We start from the raw sequence: 27,382 nt of genomic DNA, 5'->3' as shown, positions 1-27,382 counted from the left end.
TTCTTTTCCTCTGGCCGGGGATTGAAAAATCCCTGCCTCCTGAAAGTGCTGCCTCTGATTGGCTGAGCATTGTGACCAATCAGAGTTAGCATTCAGCCATGAATGTCCGGGAGCTGAACTGTCTGCCTGCAGTTCTATTGTGACTACAATATAGTTGTGCTGCCTCTGATTGGCTGAAAGTGCTGCCTCTGATTGGCTGAGTGTTGTGACCAATCAGAGTTAGCATTCAGCCATGAATGTCCGGGAGCTGAACTGTCTGCCTGCAGTTCTATTGTGACTACAATATAGTTATATGAGATTTTCAAATCATTGCATTCTTCTTTTCTTTACATTTTACACAGCATCCCAAATTTTTTTAAAAATTGGAGTTGTATGTATCCGTAGTTAAAGTGTACCTAACTTTTCAGGATAAGCTGCCGTGTGTACATGAAGAATAACACTATTTCTGGCCATTATATGACTTGTATAGTGTATTTGGCAACATTTTTCCTCTGTACAGACTGTATCTGTAACTTTCAGTAGTCTCTGATTAGTGGGTGGGGACTAGCTGCTAATAATATTTTCTATATATGATACATGGAAAAAGAGCAGATACTGCTCAATAAGGGCCAATTCACATGAGCATATTTTTGATCCATGTGCTGTCCATTTATTCCATGGACAACACAAGGCCCATTATAGACTCTGAGACTATTCAGATGCACGATTTTTGACACAAACCTGCACACGGGCGGATTTGCATTGTGGAATCCGAAGTGGGCATCCGCCTCCGGATTCCGCAGAAAATAGCATCCATAGCATGCAATGGAAAAGCAATTTTTCCTGCACACGAGCGGAAATCAATTGCAATTTTCTGCTCGTGGAGGGAAAAATCGCAGCATGCTCTATTTTTAGGAAGATTCCATGCAGGCAGCTTCTATTGAAGTCAATCAAAGCCATCCAACCCGCGACCCTTCTGTGGCGCCGCAAAGTCTGTACTGCGAATGTGCGCCAGCACTCCAGCTAGGCCATCCGCAGTACAGATTAAGAAGATTCCGGACAGGTACGCAGGGTCCGACCTATTTGTGTGCAGCTGGCCTTCCATTCTGTAGCACACACAGAGACACATTATTATAGATGATGCTAGAGAAGTACTGAACAGATGTGATTTCACTAGATGTAATTCACTTACTGTTAGCTGCAGGCAGTGTCTGTGTAAATCTCACTCCCTCTAACAGGTAGGTATAAAAATTAAAACCGCGGACTCAGTGGGTCATCTAATTTCAGCCCTTGAGCTTAGTTTGAGGGTCTCAAAGTAGCTGACAGAGTCCCTTTAAGTACAGTTGTTTGTTCTTTATAGGCTTGATATTTAGTGATCTCAGTGTAGTAATGGACTGTATATCTGCTAAGATGCTGCCCCTTCTTTCTTGCAGTCTTCTCCACATCAGAAAGAGTGCATCCATGTTCATGGTGGACCAGTGGTTAGCTCTTAGGATCCTGAGTTTGAATCCTACCAAGGATATCTTCAATATCTGCATAGAGTTTGCTTGTTCCCCATGTTTGGTTGGTGGTTCTCCAATTTCTCACATGCATGATATTAATACCCGTTTGTAGCACAGTAAAATATATGGGCACTATATATGAAACAGAAAAAAATGTAAGATTTCCCTATGTTATATGTATAAGCACTAGTGCAAAGATAAATTGAGGTGCTACTATTTTCGACCTTCATGTGACAAATCTTTACAAAATATTTCTTCTCATTTAAATGTATGGAAAATTTGAAGTCTACTTTGTCAAGGAAGAGTTCTACTATGGTATAAAGAACATATTGTTGAGCAGTAATGTATATGTCAGGGCTCAAACCCATGACCAGTGCATTCCAGTTGGAAGCTCTCTCCACTAGGCTATCAGGACTTGGACAGTTTCCTTGCTGAAACCTAGCCTTGTTCTGTATTTCCCAGTTACCTAGTTCCTGCCTCCTGGTCCTGACCCCACTTTTGTTCCTGATTGCACTTCCTATATAAGCCTAGCCCTGCCACACTTTCAGTGTGTGATTATTGAGCTCCCAGCCTATAATCAAGCTCCATTGCTGTAACCGTGACCACCTACTAATGAACCTGTTTCCACTTGACTACGCTTCCTGCCTCATCCTTTGTACTGCAACCATGACCACCTGCTAACTACTTGGCTTTTTCCTGACTTCTTTCCCATCCAGCTCGACTACTCTACACTTGGGCTCCAATCCAGTGCTGGTAAGACTTTACAAAATAATCACGCCCAAAAAGAGAGTCCGTAGTGACCACAATCAGGAAACAAGTCACAGAACTCCAGGTATTTTATGTCTCCTACCAAGAGAAAGTTATTGTTATGCAACAGGAGATCGAGGGGTTACAGAGGCAGCTTTTGGAGTTGCACAAGTCTGTGCCAAACATCCGCATGCCACTGCCAGAGAAATTTGCAGGTGATCATCACTAATATCAGAGTTTCTTTAATCAATGCCAGATTTATTTCCAAATGCAGCCTACCCAGTTTACCAGTGACTGGAAAAAGGTATTCATTATTACCCTCCTCATTGATGAAGCACTTGCCTGGGCCTTGCCATACATAGAGATTGATAGCAATCTCCTCAATAGCTTTGACACCTTCACGACCGCTCTGGATCAAATCTTCAATGATCCAAACCGCTGTGCCATGGCTGAAGGGAGGTTGCATGACCTATGACAAGGGCGACTTTCCATTGCAGAAAACACAGCAGAATTTTGTCGCTGGGCAAATGACACCACATGGAATCCTGCTGCACAACAGCGCCAATTTCACTGGGGATTATCTAAGTGGGTAAAAGGTGAATTTGCCAGAGTGGGAACTCCTGATAATTTGGAAGACTTCATTTAGTTATGCATCCAGATTGACCAGAGACTTTTCAAACGACAAAGGGAGAGATTGCGGAGTTCAGGCACCCCATACTCTTTCAGTCAATCCATGTTTTGCTCCCACCCCAGGACTCAAGCCGCCCCTGAACCCTTGCAGATGGACGTCATCCATGGACCTCTCTCTATCAAGGAAAAACAAAGGTGCCGGGCTGAAAATCTGTACCTCTATTGTTGGAGCTCGGGACATTATGCTCAAAACTGTCCAAGCAAGCCCCAAAGGACTCTTGCCTTGGCCCACACCAAGCAAATGGCCAATCCAGCCATCATGAAACAAGGAAATGCCATCCAACACTCCTTTGTACCTGTAATTCAGGATGGTGTGGAAACCCTTCCCCTGCTCCACCATTTTTTCCTTCCAATTGAGATTATAACAGGCAATCAGAAGACTCAATGCTCAGTAATGTTGGATTCAGGAGTAGGGGGGGGGGGGGACATCATGGACTTAACATTTGCTTGTGACAAGGACATTGCAACCGGACTCAGGTTCATACCGATCGATATGGAAACTGTGGATGGGTCACTTGTCTTCAGGCACCGTCACACAGGGGAACATTTAACTGGAGATCCACATGAACCCTGACCACCACAAGACAATTAGCTTCCAGATCATCTCATCCCCTAAGTTTCCAGTGATTCTCGGGATCCCCTGGTTCTCTACCCATAATCCCTCTATCAACTGGGAACCCAGGACCATTGCCTTCCCTTTAGACTATTGTAAGGAAAACTGCCAGATGGCACCACCCACCTCTAAACCAGGGAAAGACCTCAAGGACGATCAACAGGACCTAGAGAAATTACCAGTCCACTACCAGATGTTCAAGGATGTTTGCAGCAAGAAGAAGGCTGACCAGCTGCCACTACACTCAATGTATGACTGTCCGATTGAACTGCTCCCTGGTTCTTCTATTCCATTTGGGCGTATCTTCAACCTAGCAGAACCAGAGTTAGTGGCCCTTCGGGAGCATCTGGATGAAAATCTAGAAAAAGGCTTCATCCAGCCTTCTTCCTCTCTGGCAGTAGCAACCATTGTTAAGAAGAAAGATTTGACTTTTCAGCCATGCATCGACTACACTTTGAATCCCTACTGATGCCGTTCGGTCTTTGCAATGCTCCCACTACCCTCCAGCACTTTATCAATGATGTGTTTTGAGACCTGTTGGATCAATTCATAGTGGCATATCTTGATGACATCCTCATATTTTCTGACAATTTGGAGGAACATAAGCGGGCACGCTCGGGTGGTCTTGGAACGATTCCAAAGGAATAACCTCTACATCAAGTCAGAGAAATGCAAGTTCGAACAAATACAATTCCTAGGATACATTATCTCCCCAGAGGGCTTAAGAATGGATCCCAGCAAGATTAAAGCCATCCTGGATTGGCTCATTCCAAAAAATTTGAAGTGCCAGATTGGTTTTTCGCGAATTTCTACTGAAAATTTATCAAGGACTTCTCTAAAGTCATCTTTCCCATCACCTCCCTCACAAAGAAAGCACTCACGTTTTCCTGGTCTCCAGAGGCGCAAACAGTTTTTAAGAAACTAAAGACTTTTTACTTCAGCACCAATACTGGTCCACCCAAATCCAGAGTTGCCTTTTGTCATGTAGGTAGATGCCTCCAACTCCACAGTGGAAGCCATTCTGTCACAGCAAATGGAAGATAAGATGCAACTACACCCTTGCGCATTTCTATCCTACACGTTATCACCCACAGAGAAGAACTACACTGTTGGGAACAAGGAGCTTTTGGCCATAAAAGTAGCTTTCACCGAATGGAGACACCTATTGGAATGAGCTCATCATCCAGTGACGGTTCTTACTGACCATAAAAATTTTGAGTTCCTCCACACTGCCAAGAGGTTATCTGTGAGACAAGCATGATGGGCCTTGTTCTTCTCCAGGCTTAATTTCATTGTGTCCTACCGCCCTGGTTCCCGAAATGGCAAGGCAGATGCATTTTCCAGAACATGTGCAGAGTCTGAAGAGAGGGAAAATACAGGCTACACAATTCTGTCCCCAAAAAATTCCTGGGCATCCTACACTCTGAACACATCCTAACAAAGCTTAAGGGAGGACCCATTCTTGAGTCATCCTAAGGATGTGAAACTTTACTTTACAGAAGGGCTTTGGAGGCGAGAACATCAACTGCATGTTCCCAAGGCTGGTTGACTCAAAGTGCTTAAATTAGTCCACGATTCAAAGCTGGCTGGTCACTTGGGGGTCACAAAGACTTCACAACTTCTACTTTGTTCCTTCTGGTGGCCTGACTGTGGGAGAGATGTGAAGAAGTATGTCATCTTTTGTGAGGTATGTGCTTGGAACAAAACGCCACAAGCTCACCCGCTGGGTTTTCTACAGCCGCTTCCATTCCTATCCAGGCCATGGGGATCTATATCCATAGACTTTGTAGTGGATCTTCCCCCCTCAAAAGGGATGACTACTGTCCTTGTGGTCGTGGACTGACTTTCGAAGATGGCTCACTTCATCCCCATAGAAAAAATTCCCACTGCCGAGCACACCACAGAATTGATGATCCGGGAAGTTTTCAGACTACATGGAATTTCGAATGATGTGACAGAGGGGTCCAGTTCTGCACAGCCCTGGGTGTTAGAGTAAATTTTTCCTCTGCCTTTCATCTGCAGTCTAATGGCCAGATGGAAAGAACTAATCAGACTTTGGAGCAACATCTCCACTGCTTTATCTCCCATCTACAGGATGACTGGGTGGATTATTTGTCAACCTCAGTTCACCCAGAACAATGCTCAACATAGTTCAACTGCCCAGAACCCATTCTATTCCAACTACGGTACACATCCCGTTTTTATTCCCAGCCTCCCTATCAACACTCTGGTCCCAACGGTTAACCATAGACTGACAGCCTTAGCAGGAACAACTAAAAGAAATATTACAGGAAGCCCAGAAAGCCTATAAGAAGGCGTCCAACCATCATTGTCGAGCAGCTCCTACCTTCCAGGTTGGAGAAAAGATGTGGTTATCCTCCAAGAACCTGAAGGCGCACGTACCCTCTCCCAAACTGGGGCAAAATTTCTTGGGACCTTTCCCAATTGCAGCAAAGGTCAGCAAGGTAGCATTCTGGTTGTAGCTTCCAGGCAGCCTGGGGATTCACCCTGTCTTTCACATTTCCCTATTAAAGGCATTTCATTTGAACACTTTTGTGGGAAGACATCAACTGCCTCCCCCTTCTGTGAAAGTTTAGGGCCAGGGTGAGTTCGTGGTAGAGAAGATTCTAGACTCCAGGCTTCAGAGAGGTAAAATAAAGTACCTTGTGAAGTAGCAAAGGTATGGGGCAGAAGAGAATTCGTGGGAGCCAGAGAAAAAATGTGCATGCTCCAAGGCTCACAAAGGAGTTTCACAGGAGATACCCAGGGAAACCAGCACCTGGGATGTCTGGAGGCCATCCTCAAAGAGGGGGACTACTGTCACAGCTTGAACCCATGACCTCTTGCATTCCAGTGAGAAGCTCTCTCTGCTAGGCTATCAGGACTTGGACAGTTTTCTTGCTGAAACCTAGCCTTGTTCTGTATTTCTCATTTACCTAGTTCCTGCCTCCTGGTACTGATCCTGCCTTTGTTCCTGATTGCATTTCCTATATAAGCCTAGCCCTGTCACTCCTTCAAAGCATGATTATTGAGCTCCCAACTTGTAATCAAGCTCCATTCCTGTCTGCTCCTCTGCTACTACAACCATTACCACCTGTTAACGACCTGGCTTCCACTTAACTACATTTCCTGCCTCATCCTTTGTACTGCAACCATGACCATCTGCTAACAACCCGGCTATCACTTGACTAAGCTGCGTGCCTCATCCTTTGTACTGCAACCGTGACCACCTACTAACGGCCCAGTTTCCACTTGACTATGCTTCCTGCCTCATCCTTTGTACTGCAACTGTGACCACATGCTACTGACTGGGCTTCCTCTCGACTACTCTCCTGTCTGGCTCGATTACCACACCTAGGCTTCAGTCCAGTGCCGGTAAGACTTTACAGTATATAACACAACAAGCGTTTCATTTACCATTATCACAAATCAGTACAAATCTTGGAGAACTAACCACAGATCTTGGATCTAAGCTTGCCAAGTTTTTCTGTCTCTTCTTGTAATCCCAGATAGACTCAGTGATATAGAGATCAGGTCTTCATGGAGGCAGATCATCACTTACAGGACTCCTTGTTCTTTTTACCCTGAATATAGTTATTAAAGGGAATACTGCAGAATATTTCAGAATAAGCACACTTTGAAGTTTGACTTGGATCCCCTACGAAAAAAAAAAAAAGCCAGTTGTGCCAGCCCCTCCCCATATTAGTTATACAAAAGCTCAGAACAGTGTTCATACAAATGGGAAAACAGTTGCAATATGAGGACAATAAAGATGCCAAACCTAATAAATATACCTGTTTTCTTGCTATCTTTCTTTTCAGGGAATAGTCATTTAAACTGAGCCTGACAGTTTGGAAAAGGAATATCAGATTCATGTACACTGAATCATTTCCATTGGTAAAGATTTGTCAGTTAGTAAAAAACCGTATTGGGATGTGTTATTAGCTCTTCAAGGCTTCTTATTTCCCCAAACTCCCACTGACCTCAGCTTGAGATATGGCAAAAATTAGTACCCTGGATATATATGATTTTGAATTCTTTTAGTGTAAGGCGTCATGTCCACCGGCCCGCACAGTTTCCCCGTGCAGAATCCCGCAGTGGATTCCACCCGACCCGCGGACATGAGGCCAAAAAATACATTATACTCACCTGTCTGGACGCTGCGGCGCTCTCTTCCGTTGCGGCCGGATCTTCTTTCTTCTGCTTTCCCACGGTTTGCGGCACAGTTACAGCTGCGGACGTGTCACGGATCCGGACAGCTTCCATCCGCATAAAAATGGAGCATGCTGCGGTTGTTTTCCCGCACGTGCGATCTGCACACTGGAGGGAAATGACATCCGCAGGTAGTTAATTACCTGTGAATACCCAAGGATTTCCTATTGGTGTGGATCACACGTGCGGGAGACCTGTGACATGCCGTGGCTTTAAATTTTGCGTTACATGTCAGTTTTATCACGGCTTGGCCACAACGGCTTCTCCACAGTGTGTGGATGAGATTTTTGAAAATCTCCTCCACTTTTTTGCTTTATCTCAGTGTAATAGGCCAAATTAACTCCGTGTCCAGAATACCTGGGGTTAAAAGGGCCCTAGGTAGATTATATCCCGGGTATATTATGGCCTAGGCCAAACTATACCTCTCCAGGCCAGAATATACCCCTCTGACGGACACTGGCCAAACGATGCCCAACACTCATCCCCGCACACTCGCTCATGTGCTTTTGCACGGAAGCTAGTATCGCTGGCTCCCCTGCCCCTCTCCATTAACTTAATATAGTGGCCATTTAGTACTGAACAGCTGCTATTTACACTATTATCAAGAGGCAGTGTGAGTGGCTGTGTTATCGGTGCCCTCACAGGTGTTATTTGCTCCTCCATTTGGTAGTCAGCTACCTGCATGGTGAGAGGAGGATGCATCTATATGCACTCCTCGCTCAGTAAGTAACGGCCATTTTCTGTGATTGTTTTTAACTTTTTATTTCCCCTTCTGTGATGCATTTATATTAGTGTAGGGACCCACTACAACGCAACGAACCGTGAAGTGGTTAGTGGGCTCATGTATCTTGGCCAACATCCAACCAATGCCTTGCATTTATTATCCATCTATTCACGTGCAGTGTGGCATTAAGACTCCAGGGGGAGCCCAGGCTGGCAGTACCAATGTGGTTCACTGTTGGAAATGCAGGACAACCTGCCAAATTATCATGGCGTCATTAATAGGTTGCTGGTCTGCATGGTGAACTACATATATCAGAATGGTCTGGCACCCTGTATCCACTATGAGTGGGAGTATACACCAAGCATCCACCCCCCTCATTATCAGGAGGCAGTTTGAATGGTTGTCTTATCGGTGTCCTGCACAGGTGTTATTGGCTCCTCCATTTGGTAGTCAGCTACCTGCATGGTGAGAGGATGCATCTATATGCACTCCTCAGTCAGTAACGGCCATTTTCTGTGATTGTTTTTAATTTTTTATTTCCCATTCTGTGATGCATTTATATTAGTGTAGGGACCCACTACAACGCAAGGAACCGTGAAGTGGTTAGTGAGCTCATGTATCTTGGCCAACATCCAACCAATGCCTTGCATCTATTATCTATCATTCACATGCAGTGTGGCATTAAGACTCCAGGGGGAGCCCAGGCTGGCAGTACCAATGTGGTTCACTGTTGGAAATGCAGGGCAACCCGCCGGATTATCATGGCGTCATTAATAGGTTGCTGGTCTGCATGGTGAACTACATATATCAGAATGGTCTGGCACCCTGTATCCACTATGTGTGGGAGTGTACACCAAGCATCCAGCCCCCTCATTATCAAGAGGCAGTGTGAGTGGCTGTCTTATCCGTGTCCTGCACAGGTGTTATTGGCTCCTCCATTTGGTAGTCAGCTACCTGCATGGTGAGAGGAGGATGCATCTATATGCACTCCTCAGTAAGTAACGGCCATTTTCTGTGATTGCTATTTACACTAAAAGATCAGCGTTCAGAATTTTATGCGTCCGAAATGATGGCCGATGAGCTGAACAATGAGCATTCAGTGTAAATAGCAGCCAGTCAGTACTGAACATCCGCTATGGTAAGTGAATGGAGAGGGGCGGGGGAGTGACAGGAGTGAAATCTCCTGCAGCCGCCATGCTGTGAGCCAGCGAAACTAGCTCCCATGCAGCAGCATGAGTATGTGCGTGGATGAGTGGCGGGCATCGTTTGCGCAGCATTCGTCCCAACATAACTCCACATAACACTGAATTCGCAATAAGCGCAGCTTCAGACCGCCGTATCTGCGTGCGTTTTTTGCGCATGCACAATACAGGAGAATAGATTGATGTAAATTTGCGTGCATTACGGTCGTGAACAAAAAATAAGTCCTGCTCTATCTTTCTGCGTATTTGTGTACCAAAAAAGTCTAAGGTAGGTGGGCAAATGCATGCACAATATGCTGAGCAAAACTGCAGTGAAAAGAACATATCATAAGCCTTTTAAACCTGGGCAGAGGAGTGTCGTGCGCACATATGAACGGGCCCTGCATGTGCAAAAAAGTTCACTACTATACACCGATACTCCCACAAATAAACCACAGTCATTGCCCAAATACGTTGCGCTGAGGCAATTTAATTTGTGCATAGGCTCACCTGAAGCCACACTGAGAACGAATCTAAGGGCCGTATTACACAGGCCAATAAATCGTCCATCCAGTAGGAATCTGAACGTCTATTAGATATACTCACTTCTCCACTGCTGCCAGGGCTCAGGCGCGGCCAGCCGCTTGTCCTCCTGAACTGTTCTGAAGTGCTTTCAGCAGGCGGGTTTAAAATCACCACCTGCTGAAAGGGGTGCCTCTGATTGGCTGAGCACTGTGACCAATCAGAGGCAGTGCTCAGACATTGAATGACAGCTGAGCGCTGCTTGTGTTTGGTCCCTGTGCTCAGCCAATCAGAGGCAACGCTCAGCCATTTATTGAATTCAATGAATGGCTGAGCGTTGCCTCTGATTGGCTGAGTGCAATTTTAGCGTAAATATACTCATTTTAAAAATAAACTGTAAATGAAAAAAATTAAGCTTTTTACCTCAATAAAACTAAAAGAAAAGAAAAAAATCGTAAGTGATAAAAAGATTTTTAAAAAGTAGCCCTATATGTCAATAAAAAAAAAAATGCAGCAAAAATAATTTTTGTTGCTGAAGAAAATAAAATACAAAATATTAACTTTCCTAACAAAGCTGAACCCCCAATAAAATGTTAAAACATTAAGTAATTCTTGTGTAAATCACTCAACACTACTGTTATCATGGAGGTACAATCCGGCCTGAGGGGGTATGAATTGGCCTAGGCTGTGATATACCCGGGGGTATAATCTAGCCTAGGCCCTTTTAACCCCGGGTATATTCTGGACTGGGGGTATACTCTGCCGTGCCACATTGGGATAAAATTGCTGGCAGAATTTCTGTGCAGAAAGTCTGCACGGAAATTCTGTGGAAATTCCGCCCCGTGTGAACCCGGCCTAATAGTGGTCCCCAGTGTTAATAATTCTTCCAGTAGTAAAAGTGTACCCAAAATGTAACAGTGCCCAGAGCAATAGGACCCCAATAATTTCTGTGGGGCAATAACCCCACCAGGAAGTACTTTACCTTCTCTGCGTAGCCCTGGTCTGGGTGCTGCTCAGCATCACAGGCTCTGATCCTAAATCCCCGAAGTACAGGCTTTGCCGTATGCATGAGGCTTTAAGAAATTCTTTAAGTGTATGGTTTAGAACTCATGTTTTTCTTAATGATATTTCCTTTTAGAGGCATTTTCTAACCTCAAAAAACCCCACAATTATTGGTATTGTGAACATTACTGTCTGATAAGTGTCATCATGTATTATAAATGCTCCTCGCTTTTCCTACCGCAATTCCATTGAGCTTATCAGTAACAAATTGTACCCTTTTCTCTATCATTTTCAAAACAATGCAAGCAAACACCCATTACTTTATATGTTTACTTTTCGGCGTATTCATATTCAGAGGCTTTATTTTTGGCCGGTGTTAAAATTCCCTAATTGCTCTGATGGAAAATCACTGTGAGATGCGAATGGATGAAAGACAGGCAAGCATTCATGTGAACTGGGAAGAATGATAATGTTGGCAGCTTCATGATCATTGAGCATGGAATAGATGACAGAACAAATGCTTTCCCTCTCTCAATTGGCTAAATCTATCAGGAGCTTTCGAGAGCTAATGCATTAACAGCGACCAAATGCACAGTCACTGTAGCTTCAAATCGGATTGGAATTATCACAAGCATTGGGCTTGTTTATGAAAATGGATTTCTCAACGTGTTACTTACCTGGACGCCTGTGCTGGAATAAGATTTTAGTTTCACATTTATTGATGGAGCCTTAATTATTTTCTGTGTTCTTTTTAATTATTATATTATTACAGCCAATTAGTTACATTCTGAACATAGGAAATAATCTGCAATGTAATGGCGAAACTGTAATAATGCAGAATAAGACAGAGAAAATGTAAAAACTATGGACACCCTAGAGGGGCAATTTTTTTTCACTTATATGCATGTCTTTTCGGTTAACAATCATATTTGCAATAGGGTTTCATTAAAAATGTTGCACCATTTGTCTTCTACAGCTTCTACATTTGGAATCACTGTATAGAGACACTGCAGCCTAAAGGAACTTTTACAGGGGCCAATAGTCACTCTACTAATCAATCAAAAGAGCAACACAGGACCCAACAGGACAGGTGAGCCAGAATTGCTCACTTGTCGAAGTTTTAGCTCACATAAAAACCAAGCGACTTTGGCCCATTTAAACAGTTGGCTGTTCATCTACAGTATGAACAACTGCCTGTTTACTCTGAATGGAGGCGGGCGGCTGGAAGAGATCTCTGGCACATTCTATTCAGTGAGCGATCACTGCTCCGGTTTGAAAGCAAGAGATAATCGTACCATATCAAAATACCCTAAGGACTGTTTCACACGAGCATATACGCAAATTCGCACACTTCCCCGCAGTGTGATTGCACTATGAACGAGGTCGATTTGCGCACATAGCGGCGCAGTATAACATACTTTTTGTGTACACAGGGCATTTTCATTTGTGTGCAGCAGACAGACCTGCCCTGATTTAAATAGCGGTGAAGTCTAGATGTGTTTCTTTTTTCCCCAGCAGAATTGTGGGTACTGCACACCTCCCATAGACCTCTATCGGGATTTGTGCTACGCAAATGTGCAGAAAAATAGGGCATGTTCTATTTCTTTGGACACAGAACCTAAACTAGAGCTCAAAGCTAAAATCTCAGAGTCTAAGGGCTCTTTCAGATGAGCGTAGGAGCAGAAACACTCGTGATAGCGCAACCTTTTTGTGTTACCATGCGGCGGTTACTGCTCCTCCCGGGGTGGCGGTGTGCGTCCCCCCAGCTTGTTGTCCGGTGGCCGGGGTCGCCTGGACGGCGTGATCGGCATGGTGCTGGTGGCGCACCTGTGAGTGCAGCTGCCGTGCACGAGCTCCCTTTTATTATGTTCTGTTGGGAGTGGGCTGTCTCTCTCCGCCCCTGGGTGGAGGCTTTTGTTTAAAGGTCAGGCAGAGACTTGCAATCACTGCCAGTTATTGGTTTCCCTCAGTGTGCTAGCTAGTCTGCTTCTGTTGGTCTCCTGCTTCTGTCATCTTGTCTGCTATATCTTGCTATTATCCGCCAGGTTTTTCCATCTGCCTCAGTTCAGCTCAGTATTGTTTGTGTTGGTTATTTACATCTGCCTTTTCTGTTGGTATTCTACCCTTTCCACCCAGGTACGCCAGAGTCCCTTTTTCGGTCCCTAGTGAGAGTAGGGATCGCTGCTCTGTTTCCCGCCTGGGTTTAGCATGGAGTGGAGGCAAGTAGGTAGGGACAGGAATTGTGGGTGAGATCCAGGGCACCCGGGCTGGCGTATCAAGGGTAACATAGTAACATAGTTTGTTAGGCTGAATGAAGACAATGTCCATTTAGTCCAACCTGTCTATCCTCTGTGTTGATCCAGAGGAAGGCAAAAAACCCCAAGAGCAGAAGCCAGATAGCCCTTTTGGGGAAAAAATTCCTTCCCGAATCCCCAATGGCAATCAGACTGTTCCCTGGATCAACCCCTAATAGGGTAGTATACCGTAAACTTTGTGCTGTGAAGGTGGTGCTATTATGTGCATATCTGCGCTATATACTTTACTTTCTGAGCTGCCGGGGCCCATTCACACCTGTGCCATGATTTTATGGCTCAAAATGTATTTTACTGAATATGCCTTATAACACTGGAATAATTAAGCATTGACATAAACATTATGTGCATTAATAGTGCCGTACATATTGTCATGAATTGGAATGAAACATAGTGAGCATGAAATCCAGGCTAAAAACTAGTCGAACCGTGATTCAATAAGGCTGTGCAGCATATGCACACCAAAATAGAGAATGTCGCAGTTTTTTTTTTGCAAGTGCGGAATATGCGTGTAACAGGGAGAGTACACCCGTTGAAAACAATGGGTTAGTTTTCTCTGTGCAATGAGCATCACTTGCGTATTTCTTGTGCGTTTTTTAAACGCGATTGTCAATGGGACTTTCCAATGTTAAAAACGCATCATACAAAAATTGCAAAACACCAACTTGCAGTGCGTTTTTAACAAGAAAGTCCCATTGACAATCGCGTAAAAAAAACGCAGCAATATCGCGTGAAAAAACGCACAAGAAAAAGGCAAATGGGTATTCACCCTTACTGCACTATGAGTGGTTCACATTTCAGGACAGAAAGAGCAGGGATAGAGGGATATTGTCGGGTCCAACGGCTCCGAGGGTCTGCGTGCCCGATTGCCCGGGCTGCGGGGGTGCGGCGCAGAGGAGTCCCGGTCTTGGTGACCTCCCCAGGTCGCCATGATCCCGTGCACCTAGTTAGCCATGTTGCTGGAGACGCGGCGGGTTACCGTCCGCGCCATGTCCCCGTTGCCATGACACCCAGGCGTGCTGCTTGTGCACTCGCTGCTGGAAGTCTGGGGCTCTGCTCTGGACTCGCTGCTTTATGTCTGGGTCTCTACCTGGTCCTGCTGCTGTCAGGCTCCGCACCCCAATCAGCTGCTGGGTCAGGAGTTCTGACAGCATTTAAATGTTTCAGTTTTCCTCCTAGGTTGCCAGTGTATGTTTGGTCTCCAGCTACACCCGCGTTCCTTTGTATTGATCTCCTGCTTGGACTTACCTGCTCCGGACTTGACTTTGCCTTCGCCTGACCCCTTGTACCGCGTTCTCTCCTGTTGCCGACCGGGATTGCCTGACCTGCCTTTGTGTTTGTTTGACTCTTGTATTTGTCTGTCTGTCTGGCTCCTGCCCCCGAACCCCTAGCCAGTCTAGGGACTGTCATCCAGTTGTCGTCCTAGGGCTTAGCTTACAGGGGCCAGTAGGTAGGGACAGGGGTTGTGGGTTATTCAGGGACTCCCAGTCACCTGGACCCCAGATCCCTGACAGATATCCCCACAGTGGGGAGAGAGAGAGAGAGAGCGATGAAGGGGCTTTTTCTCCACGGGGCTGGAGGAATTCCCCATACAGGGGAGAGAGGGGTTCCTGTACAGAGGAGAATAAGGGATTACCCAGCAGCGCAATGCCGAGATTCCCCTGCAGGAGAGAAAAAGAAAATCCCCAGCAGCCGGCGAATCCCTTATTCTTTCCTGCAAGGGAACCATGGCATCGCACTGCTGTGGATTTCCTTCTTCTCCCCTGCAGGGGAACCTCTCCCATAGCTAGGATATCCCTCCAGCCTCGCTGAGATGAAGGAAAACCCTACGGAGCATGGGGTTCCCCTGGGGCTTTTCTTCATCTCTCTCCTCCCGGAGCAGCAACATGCAGCTCCCAATTGCGTCGATGGGCAATTTCACGACTAATTAAGCTTAGGACTTCATAGCGGAAAGTCTTCCATTCACACAATTTTCTCGTGAGTTGGTTGCGACTATTTTTTTTTTTTTCTTCAGCCGCTAACTTCTGCGTGATTTTGATGCCCATGTGAATAAGCCCTAAAACCTATGCAGAGGAGTTAGAGGATACTACCAAAATGCTGCCTCCTCCACCACATTGGGACAAATGATTTATGAGATTTCCCCTATATGAAGATTGGCAGCTGGGGGGCTATGTATCAGACAGGAGGGAGTCACTTTGAGAGTATGAATAACAACGTTGTAGTACCAGAATGGCAGCATTATAATTTTATTCTGGAATCTCTTCTCCTGTCCTCAGCTCCTAATGACCAGCAATAGCCTATTTAATATAACAGGTACACATGACATTGACATATTAGATCTGTATTTCCTAATTATGTAAATCATTGTATTTTCCATGTTTTATTATGTTAGTGTATGTATTGTAAATATGTATACTGCAATGTGGTTTAATTAGAAATGAATTTCTCCTTGGAGCTCACCTTATCACAGAATTGCCTTGCTGTCATTTGTTATTCATGCATCTTAATTCTTTTCTGAAGAGCTGTCAACAAAAGCGTGTGGCGCAGAATTTATAATGAGTCATCCTGCCGATGCTCTTTTCACATCTGGAAATTAATAATCTGATGAATAAAATAAGAAGGACACGATTTATAAATACCACTGTCAGAGTTATCATACTTTATGGGAAACTTCGTCCAACATCTATACTCTACAATCCGTGCTTCGCATTTTACACACATTTCACTGCTGTATAACAGAGGGCCAAATGTGGGGTGGTTTGTGCCCAGATATTTCAGAAATGTTTGAATATTTTACTTTTACTGAACTGTTAAAAAGAAAGCATTAAAGGTCCATTTAGATACAACGATCCCCAGTCAAAATTCACTCAAAGCCATCTTTCGAGCGATAACCATTGCGTCTAAATGCGCGGACATTTAGTTTTCTAGAATTGAGCGCTGAACTCTTATCAGCGGTGCAGGCTGTTATCACAGTCGGCAGCTCTGATAAGATTCTTTCAGCTTGCGTCCTGTCGGTAGTTCACAGTGGGACGCGAGCTGTAAGCTCGGAGAACAATGAGGCTGTTTGCTAATGCAAAACAGCTGTATTGTTCGCCGAGTGATAGCGGCGGTGTCCCGCTCCTCCTGCATAGCTCTTTAGTAGCTACTTAGCTACTATAGACTATGCAAAGATGATCACTCAAAACTGTCACTCAAACTGTCGTCCAAGCAATCTTTGAGCGATCATCTGTCAGTGTAAATGGGGTCTAACCAAACACTCAATTGCTTACTTCTTTCCAATGTTACTAGCCTCCAATAAACAATAATGATTTCATGTACTGACAACAAGCAGAGATTTTATATCTCTTGATGGTTAAAGGAGTTGTCCCACAATTAAATATTTTTTTCTGTTAGATCACACAAAAAAGAAAAAGTTTTCAATTACAATCATTACAAAAATGCTCTGTTTAGATATTGCGGTTACATATGTTATAAGACCCCATAATGGCCTTTTGATTGGCTCTCAAAATGTTTAGTGGAATCCGGCCCTGGCAGCAGCAGCGTCTGCATGTACCTGACTTTTTGAATTAGTTATACAAATATATTGCGAAAAAGACTTAAAATTACCTTCTTTTTACATGAAAAAAAAATCATGACACTTTGGGCATATTCATACACAGTATAGATCTGCCACTGCAATTTACAGCAGATGTCTGAGGCTGATTCTGGGAGATTTGTCGCAAATTTGCATGCGGATTCGCACGCAGATTTAACACCCCAGTGAACAATGTCGGCAGAGAACTTGCTGATGAAAAGGCATGTCTCTGCTCAATGAGAGGGATAGGGGAAGATGATGCAGTAATCTCAGTGATTGCTTGTCAGCTGAAGGACGGGCCAGAAGTATATTCATACAGAAGCAGATATGGATCTGCAAAGTTTGTGGTTGACAGGGTGACAGAGATCCAAGCTCTATGGATGCTACAGTGGCTGACAGGAGGCTTCTGGTGTCAGAATCTGAAGTCAGGAGAAGTCTGGAGTGGAAACAGCTTATCTTACAAGAAAATTACTGCACCCAATTACTACATAAAACCTAAAGGTGCTTTTAGGGTGACTACCCACTAGCGTTTTTTTTTCCGTTGCAAATTCACTGCTTTTTTTTCTCCAGATGTCAATGGGACTTTCTAATGTTAAAAACGCAATGCAGCAAAAACGTTGTCACAATTTTCGGCCAGCGTTTCATCAGGGCAATAAAACGATCGTGTGAAACTAGCCTCACTTAAATCTAAGTCTCCATCTGCATTTGCAAATTCTCTTCATTCTGGCATTTCTAAATCAAAACTAAAGTGAACTTATACAGAGCCACATCCCAACACTTTTAATACCTCAAGCCTGAGGTTCACCTTAGAATGCAGGTGAGAATATGACCCTGAATCACTACTATTTACCTCTGAAATCCCCTCAGGAGATTCTACGAATAACACGTGGCACAAGCTGAAAACAGTTAAAAAAAAGGTCCTCTTCTGCACTTTAATAAATAGAACAAGGTCCATAAAAATGTAATACAACTACAAGTGGTTGATATAAAGAATAAACTGCTTGTCTGGTCCTGCCATAACCTTAATGTAACAATGTTATTCATCTACTTGGTCAATGCTGTTGACTTCGACTTGTTCAACTAGTACATATTTGTGGTATTGACAGGCTTCAGTCACTGTGGTGCGACATAGGGGAACGACCTAGTAAGCATTGGCTGGAGCCCAGAGCCTTGAACTGTCTAAAGAATTATTTTCTTGAATGAACAAAGCGCAGCACCCATAAGTTTTACTGCAAGGAACTCTTAATATTATCCTTCGCTCGCACACCCGCAGCTACGTCTCACACTTGCATCCAGCCATGTGAGACACCTGAATTCCATGTACGTGGACCTCTGCCATGAACTCTGGAGCTCAGCCAGCCAAGTCAAACATGCCAGCCTACATTTCGCTGCGCTCCCAAGGAATATTACCAGGCTCATACATTTATGTAAATCCTCCACATTTCATAACTGTCTTAGTCTAGATGATCACTCCTTTATGTATGGAAGAAAAATAAGTAGATACATATTAAAGATGTCACTTTCTCAGCCTCCGTTTTTTTCTACTATGACTACAAATCACTTGTCTCAGGAATTAGACAATGCAAGTAAATGATGCTTTATTTCCTAAACCCTTCAGAGCTAGATTTTGGGAGCCGAGATAACAATAACTCTCACAATTCTGGCATTCCATTTTTTTTTCTTTCACCATGCAGGATAAATATTGTGATATTTTAATAGTTGAGACTTTTACAAAAACGGTAGTAACAAATTTGTGTTTTTTATTATTGTTTAGATTTTTAGGGAGGAAACTAGGAAAAGGGAGTTTTGAACTCTTAATATTTTTACACTTTTTAAAAACTTTATTACATCTTATTAAAGGGAACTTGAACTTGAATTCATTTCATTGCTTGTACTACCGTATATACTGCAATACTTTAGTATTGCAGTTTATAATGTTTTTTTAAGCCCTTAATGACCAGCCTATATTGCCCCTAGAGGCCTCATTCAGGCAAGTGGGTTTTTTTGCGCACAAATAGCCACTCAAAAAGTTTGATGGTCGCGTGTGGAAAAATTGCGTTAGCGAAGCTAAAGGCGTGATCAACATTTGTGCAGTATTTGCTCATTCACACGATCTGTGGTGCATGCTGCGTGTTAATCCAGCTCCCATAAAAGTCAATGGGAACTCCTGCGCAAAACGCACCAAAGATAGGTCAGGTCTAGAGATGAGCGAGCGTACTCGTCCGAGCTTGATGCTCGTTCGAGTATTAGGGTACTCGAGATGCTCGTTACTCGAGACGAACACCACGCGGTACTCGAGTCAATTCCATTTTCTTCCCAGAAAAGTTTGCGCCGTTTTCTGGCCAAAAGAAACACAGGGAAGGCATTACAACTTCCTCCTGTGAAGTTCCAGCCCTATCCCACCCCCCTGCAGTGAGTGGCTGGGGAGATCAGGTGACACCCGAGTATATAAACTGGGGCCGGCCGTGGCTCGCCACAGATGCACACTGAGAGACATTAGGGAAAGTGCCGTCCTGCTGTAGCTGCTATAGGGAGAGTGTTAGGCTGTTATCTTCGTCTTCAAGAACCCCAACGGTCCTTCTTAGGGCCACATCTGACCGTGTGCAGTACTGTTGAGGCTGCTTTTAGCAGCTTTGCACATTTTTATTTTTTTTTGTATATCGGGCGTGCAGACCATAGCGTCCTCAGTCTGCAGTCATTTTACTGAGTATAGGGGCAGTACTGGTGAGGCAGGGACAGTGGTACAGGGAAAGAGATATACTGGCTATATAGGCAGTGGGCTTTTTCAAAAAAATTGGAAAAAAAAATCTTTGGGCTGCCTGTGACTGTCTACAGTTTACTGCGTGTCTGCTGGGGGTAGTAGTCGCTCATTAATACCCTAGACTGCTACTACTACTGAAATGGAACTAATACTGTGCTCCCCCTATACTGCTGCTAGTGATATGTTACTGGGGCCTGTCTAGACTGCTACTATTACTGAAATGGAACTAATACTGTGCTCCCCCTATACTGCTGCTAGTGATATGTTACTGGGGCCTGTCTAGACTGCTACTACTACTGAAATGGAACTAATACTGTGCTCCCCCTATACTGCTGCTTTGGAATTGTTACTGGGGCCTGTCTTGACTGCTACTATTACTGAAATGGGTGGTTGGGCAGCATGTTACCCAGGAGAAGTGGCAGCAGAGTGTCATGCAGGCAGTGATTGTGCTTTGTTGGAGGTAGTATGGTGCTTAGCTAAGGTATGCCTTGCTAATGAGGGTTTTTCAGAAGTAAAAATTGTTGGGGGGGGGGGGGCCCACTCTTGCCGCTATTGTGGCTTAATAGTGGGACCTGGGAACTTGAGATGCAGCCCAACATGTAGCCCCTCGCCTGCCCTATCCGTTTCTGTGTCGTTCCCATTACTTTCTTGAATTTCCCAGATTTTCACAAATGAAAACCTTAGCGAAGCATAGGTCCCATACAAAAATGCTCGGGTCGCCCATTGACTTCAATGGGGTTCGTTACTCGAAACGAACCCTCGAGCATCGCGGGAAGTTCGACTCGAGTAACGAGCACCCGAGCATTTTGGTGCTCGCTCATCTCTAGTCAGGTCCTATCTTTTCTCGCAGCACAAACCTTAGATGCGTGCATTGTAGCCACGCATGTCCTATCTTTTGCAGGTGCGAGTATTTTGCGCGTCTAATCGTTCATGTGAGCACTTAGAAAACAGCAATAGAAAACCATTGGTTCTAATTGACGTGTTCTTTTTGCGCGGCTATTTGTGCGCAAAAAAATGCTTGTCTGAACGAGGCCTAAGGAACAGGCTATTTTTTTAGTTTTCTAAGAAATTCCATCATTGTTCCTTGGGTTTTGTTTATTGGCACTCACTATGCATTGTTCACCGAAAAAGCATGATGACGTTATTCTCTAGAACAGCACAATAACGGTGATACCAAGTCTATATAGTCTGACTATATGTTACTACTTTGCACACTAAAAATACTAAGAAAATTAAAAAAAAATTGCTTCTCTGTTGCTGCATTACAAGACCTAGAAGATTTTAATTTTCTCCTTGAAAGAGTTGTATAAGGACTTATTTTTTGAGAGACAGCCTGTAGTTTTTATTGGTATTGTTTTGTGCTACAGATGACTTTATAATCCTTTTTTATTCAGCTTTTCGAGAGGTAGCAGTAGTAAAAAACAGCAAATCTAAGTTGTTGTTTTATTCACAGAGGTCACTGTGCAGCATAAATGACATTTTCCCTTCATTCTGCGGCTCAATACAATTATACTGACCCCAAATTTATGTAGTTTTTTTTTTTTACAATTTTTGCTACTTCTTTGTAGAAGTTAAAATTGAATTTGCATCGCCACAGTACAAGACCTATCATTTTTTTTATTTTTCCACCTAAGTCAAGTCTTGAGGGAAGGGTTGTACTTTTCAATGATAACATTTTGGTATACATGCGACTTTTAGATTGCCTGTTATTGCATCTTTTGCTAGGCTAATGGAAGAATAATAGCAATATTTGCATTTGTGTTAAATGTCGTTTACTGTGTGGGATAAGTAACATATATACTTGAGTATAAGCCGAGTTTTTCATCACATTTTTTATGTTGACCCCCCCCCCCCATGGCTTATACTCGAATGAGGTAAAAAAATCCCCAAAAAACAAAACGCAATACTCACCTCCCAGCCGGCGTCTGTGACCCCAGCGCAATGGTCTCCCTGGGAGTGTGGCAAGCTGCTTGAGAATTCTCCCCGTTGTCATCTCTCTGCTCAGCTTTGAATTCTGCTGCCTTCAGCACTGTGTAAGTAAGCTCTATGGTTGGATCGAGCTCCAGCCAATCACAGCCGGTGCTTGATCATTCACAGCCATTCAGTGAACGACATCACTGAATAGCTATGATTGGTTTATTGAGTGCCGGCTGTGATTGGCTGGCGCTCAATCCAATCACAGTGCTGAGTTACACAGTGCTGACGGTGGGGAATTCAAAGCCGAGCAGGGAGATGACAGCGGTAAGAATTCTCAAGCAGCTTGCCGCACCGCTGGGGAGACCTTTGCGGCAGGACACAGGCGCTGCCTTGGAGTTGAGTATTGCTTTTTTTTTACCTAGTATATACTCGAGTACATAGCTAAGTTTTACCAGTTTTTTGTGGTACAACTTATTGACTCGACTTATACTTCGGTCGGCTAATACTCGAGTATATACGGTAACTAAATATTTTAATTGCTCAGGTTGTACTGAGTGCGGTAATATGTATTATATATTTATTTTTTTTATTTTTTTTATTTAAACTTTGATTTGTTGGGAAAAAAAGTTTTTTTTTATCCGGTAGATTTAAAAAAATTTTTTTTAATTCTATTGCGATCATCGGAGCACTAGTATAGTACACTGCAATTCTTCCTTATGCATATGCTGTCAGCTTATCAGACTCTACAGGAAACAGGGTCTGATAGGCTGAGATACCTGGCAAACATGAAGGCCTTTTGCCGTTTGGCCTTCAGCTGTCATGAGAACCCATCAGCACCTCATGATTGCATTGCAGGGTGCCAATGGGTAACAGAGGGAACCCCTTCTCTGTCACCCAGTTCAATGCCACAATTACTATTGATTGAAGTGTGGAAATGGTTAAACAGTTGGGAATGGAGATTTCTACAGTAGGAGCTAAACTAGATTAAGGCTTGAGTTTAAAGCCCAGAACCAAGTGCCATATATTTATGGTGCTTAGTCACTAAAGGGTTAATGTTGACTATGAAGCCTAGCAATGGGCAGAGCTTGATAGGCATCTATGTATGGCAGTCTGTAAAGCCTTCAGTAGGCTCCAGGTTGCCATGAGAGCCTGTTGGCACCTCCCGATTGCATTGCGGTGGTGTAGATAGGGCACAGGTAGTAGTCAGTTTTGACTGCGGCATCTAAATGGTTAACTGCCGTAACCAGAGCGAACTCTGATCGCAGCAGTTGTCGGCGGCTGTCAGCTATCAAAAACAAATGATAGCCACCGGGCATGGAGCAAACTTAGCTCCTAAGCCCACACCCTTGATGGATGCAATACGTATTTTTATGTTACAGTTGGGAAGAGGTTAAAGTATAATGTTTTTTTTTTTAATTTGATAACATAATGGGATAATTATATGTAACTTACTGTACGGATTTACTAAAACAAGAGTTAAAGACAAATAACCATAATATTATTTTTTTGTTACATCATCACATAAATATTTTCATTGTACACACCTGACCGGCTGCAGGAGCTCTATTGTACGGCTAGCCACATCACACCTATCAGCCCGGGTCCCGGAAAAAGAAATGCTCTTCATTAGTGTCTCTTCATAGAGACTCATGCAGGTGGGTACTGAGGGGGAGCTGTGAAGTCAGCATGTCCTAATTAGTGAGACCACCCCTTTAATTCAGAGCTAAATGTTTATTTGATGATCAGACAACAAAGGAGTATAAATACTACTTTATCATATTCATGTATTCTATTAACTTATATAGCACATACATATTATGCCGCTCTGTATATTAAAGGGGTTAGGCGAAAATAAATATAAAAACAGAAACAAATTATATAAAATTAAAAAACACTACTCATCTTTTCAAACGCCTCACCGATCCAGCACAGAGGCACTGGCGGCCCTCCTGCACCTTGTTTATAAGTGGATAGTGCATGATCACTGGAGCCAATAAGTTGCCTCGGCAGTCACGTGCCATACTACTGGTATGACTGTTCGGTGATATAAGCCATGATATCAGTAGTACAGCACATCACCCCTGAGACCACTGCAGTGGTCACATGCTTATAAAGGCAATTTGTACAATGGGAAAATGACTTAGAATTTCTGAAAATCTTCTGCTGCTATATTGTTCAGAGAGCTGTAGGGGTTTTCTCCTGAAAAGTATTGTTTAGATAGTAAAATCCAGATCATAAATCAAAACATTCTTTGTATTTACACGTATTAACCCCTTAGTGACATTCACCGTAGATGTATGAGAAATGTGCCGGGCCTTTGTATGGAGCATACTAGGAATATGAGCCTGCTTTAAATGCAGTGGGTGTGGACTGTCTTTGACAGCTGATACCATGTTGTGGTGGCTGTGATCAGAGACAGCTGTGATCACAACCGTTAACCCTTTGGATTCCATTGTCAATTCTGACAGTTGAATTTAAATGTCCCAAGAGTGGGAGGAAGCTCTGTCTGTCTCCCGAATGGCCCCCCACAATGAGATCATTGGTTTCTGTTTGGATGCCATGGCAGCCTATTAAACTGTGCCTATGGCATGGTTTAATAGAATGTCTGTGGAAATACAATATACTGCAATATTGAAGTTTTACAGTATATTGTATAAGTTATCAAATGATCACCAGTTCAAGTCACCTATGCAGTCTAAAAAAATAAGTAAATAAAGATTTTTATTATTACAAAAATAAAAATATAAAAAGTTCCCCATAAAGGAAGTTCCTAATGCCAAGCTGTTATGTAAAGAGGCATACTATTGGTTAGACAGTTGTTTCAATGTCTCTGGTAGGCCCTGGAGGCCTTGGCTTAAAGTCTGGCTCCAGTTAACCTTGTGCCTCTCATGGACTTGGCTTGCAGTTGTGTGTATTTTTCTGGCTCAAGGACAGAGAGCATTCCGTGATCTTCGGGGGCTACTGCCACCTTGATCCCCACCCCTGCAGTTGCATATGGCGTCTGAGGGAGAAGGCAGTGCCCCCAGTCAGCTTTAGTCGAGACCTGGTGAGTGTGGTGAATTAAGCTCGTAAGACAGGGGATTCTGCCTAATTAACTGACTCAAACCTCCACTCTGTGGATAAGTTAGATGAAAGGCCTTGCTGTTATTGCAATGTTAAAGGCAACCGACCATCACTCTGCAAGAGAAGTTACTTTGAGAGTGTTGTTCATTTAGACATCCAGCTTCTGAGGAACTAAGGACATACCTAACTTCACGGGATTAACTCTTTGGAGTCAGAGTGCTCTTGCTGAACTGTTTCTGAGTTATTGCTTTCTGTTAAATAAAAGTGAACCTTGGAAAATAGCTCAGTGAACAGTAGCCTCTGTAACTACCCCTATGGCCAGAAGTCTATCTATGGCGGCTCTTCTTCAGGCCTGTGACCCCCAGTATATCCCAGTCCATGAGTACGGGGTATAGTGCAAACTATAGAGCTACTTAGTTGTAAAGCGAGTAAGTGAGCCTAAGTGTCTTTGTACAGCCCCTAAGGTAAGACCTCCATCTCCTATTGGGGTGGTACCTCCTTCATTATCAGGGGACCCCCCCTTACACCTGCTGTACAGGTGTGCTGTAGCAGAGCTCTAATCAATTGAATAGATATGACTGCACCCACACAGCCAGGTAACCGGGAGCACTACTATGTAGGAAAAACCTAGAAGGGGCTGCAGCTCTACTCCAGCACTGTTACCCCTTCATTCTTAGCATCAGTGGGAGTCCTAGAGGGGGGCCAGATCTTTACTTTTAACTTGGGAATACTGTTTTATTGCTATGTTAAATATAATTTTAATCAAATGATGGTATGTTTATCACTAAACTACATCCAGTAGTTGCTGCAGACATAGTCTAAACTCCATATTTAAAAACATTTGTAACATTTGTAAAACAATAAAACTGTAAAAGTGTAAAACTGTGCTATATTAAAGTGTTTAGTATAAATCTAGAGGCTTTGCCACTATTAGCTCCCATTTTGTAAATATAGAAGTCCAAAATCAAAATATCAAATCTCCAATATAAGTTTGGCATCAGGGCTGACATCTGCATTGGACAAACTGGGGAAAATACCATGGCCCATTGAGAGGGGGCTGTGATGTCCATAAGCCATAATAGATAACCCCTTTAAAGTTGAATTTCTTTTTAACTTAAAAACACACGTAAACAATCTCATTCTGTCATTTCAAAATGCGTGGTAAATAAAAAAGAAGCTGCACTGTGTGAAGGGGCTTAGAGAATACACTAATAAAATGTATGATGTTTCCTGTCATCACCTGTAAAAAGTATGGCATCAACTCAATATAATTTGACTCTAAAAGGATGTGGACCTGACAACCACAACTTACTACACTATGTTAATCTTCTTAAGAGCTTATCTGTGGTGACTAATGGTTTAGTGGTCCGGGAAATTATACTTTTCTGAAAATAAAAAACATCCCCTAACAGTACAATCCCCCCATCAGCTGAAGTTCTCCTAATGGCTCTCTTACATTACTGTGTATAACACCATATCCATTTACTAATTATTCTTAGAATTTGTCTCTATGAAAGATTTTCAGAAAGCCATTAAAATTCCGTTAATTCAAACAATTTGCTGCCATATTAGACAGAAGCAGAACAGATCATGAGTACAGCTATATGGAAAGGTTATGGAGGTGAGAGGTAAATGTACTATGACTATAATATTAATTTATTCATATTGTGCTGCCTTACTCCACAGTGATGTCATATAAATAAGTCCAATTAGGATGTATCAATAATTTGGATAAACATAAGAGATGAGCGAGCACCAAAATGCTCGGGTGCTCGTTGCTCGAGTCGAGCTTTCCGCGATGCTCAAGAGTTCATTTCGAGTAACCCTACCCAAGTCTGTCAGTGTTTTGGGGACAGACAGGTACAACTCCGCTATGGCAAGTCTGTGTGCACCCGCAGCATGGGTGGCTAGCAGGAACACACAGACGGTACACAAAGAAATCCCATTGCAGTGCCCTGGATAGCTGAGGTTACGTGAGAGGGAATACATGTTGGCTGCGGCCCACACGACATGCCCGAGGACAGCGGAGGTGAGGGTGTGGGTGCAGGCCGGTAGGCGCTCGTGCCTGTGTCCTGAGAGGGGGGTTGGATCTGAGTGGCAGGTTGGGACACAGGGGGAGAGGCAGTGGTGCGACCCGGAGGCGGTGAACGGCCTTCGTCCAACCTCGTGGAGTGCTTGGCCATCATATGCCTGCTCATGCTGGTGGTGGTGAGGATGGTACTGGTGGCTCCCCGGCTGATCTTGGCACGACACAGGTTGCACACCACTGTTCGTTGGTCATCCGCGCTCTCACTAAAAAACATCCAAACCTTTGAAGACCTAGGCCTCTGGAGGGTGGCTTGGCGCGAGGGGGTGCTTTGGGAAACAGTTGGGGGAGTCTTCGCTCTGGCCCTGCCTCTACCCCTGGCCACCCCACTGCCTCTTCCAACCTGTCCTGCTGCTGCACTTGCCTCCCCCCTCTGAAGACCTCTCCTCAGTTGGCTTAGTGAACCAGGTGGGGTCAGTCACCTCATCGTCCAGCAGCTCTTCCTCCGAATCCTCTGTGCGCTCCTCCCTTTGCACTTACTGCCCTTACTACAACCT

The sequence above is a fragment of the Eleutherodactylus coqui genome, chromosome 1, assembly GCF_035609145.1.
Source record: "Eleutherodactylus coqui strain aEleCoq1 chromosome 1, aEleCoq1.hap1, whole genome shotgun sequence".
NCBI lineage: Eukaryota > Metazoa > Chordata > Amphibia > Anura > Eleutherodactylidae > Eleutherodactylus > Eleutherodactylus coqui.
Note: the sequence above shows the minus strand (reverse complement) of the source record.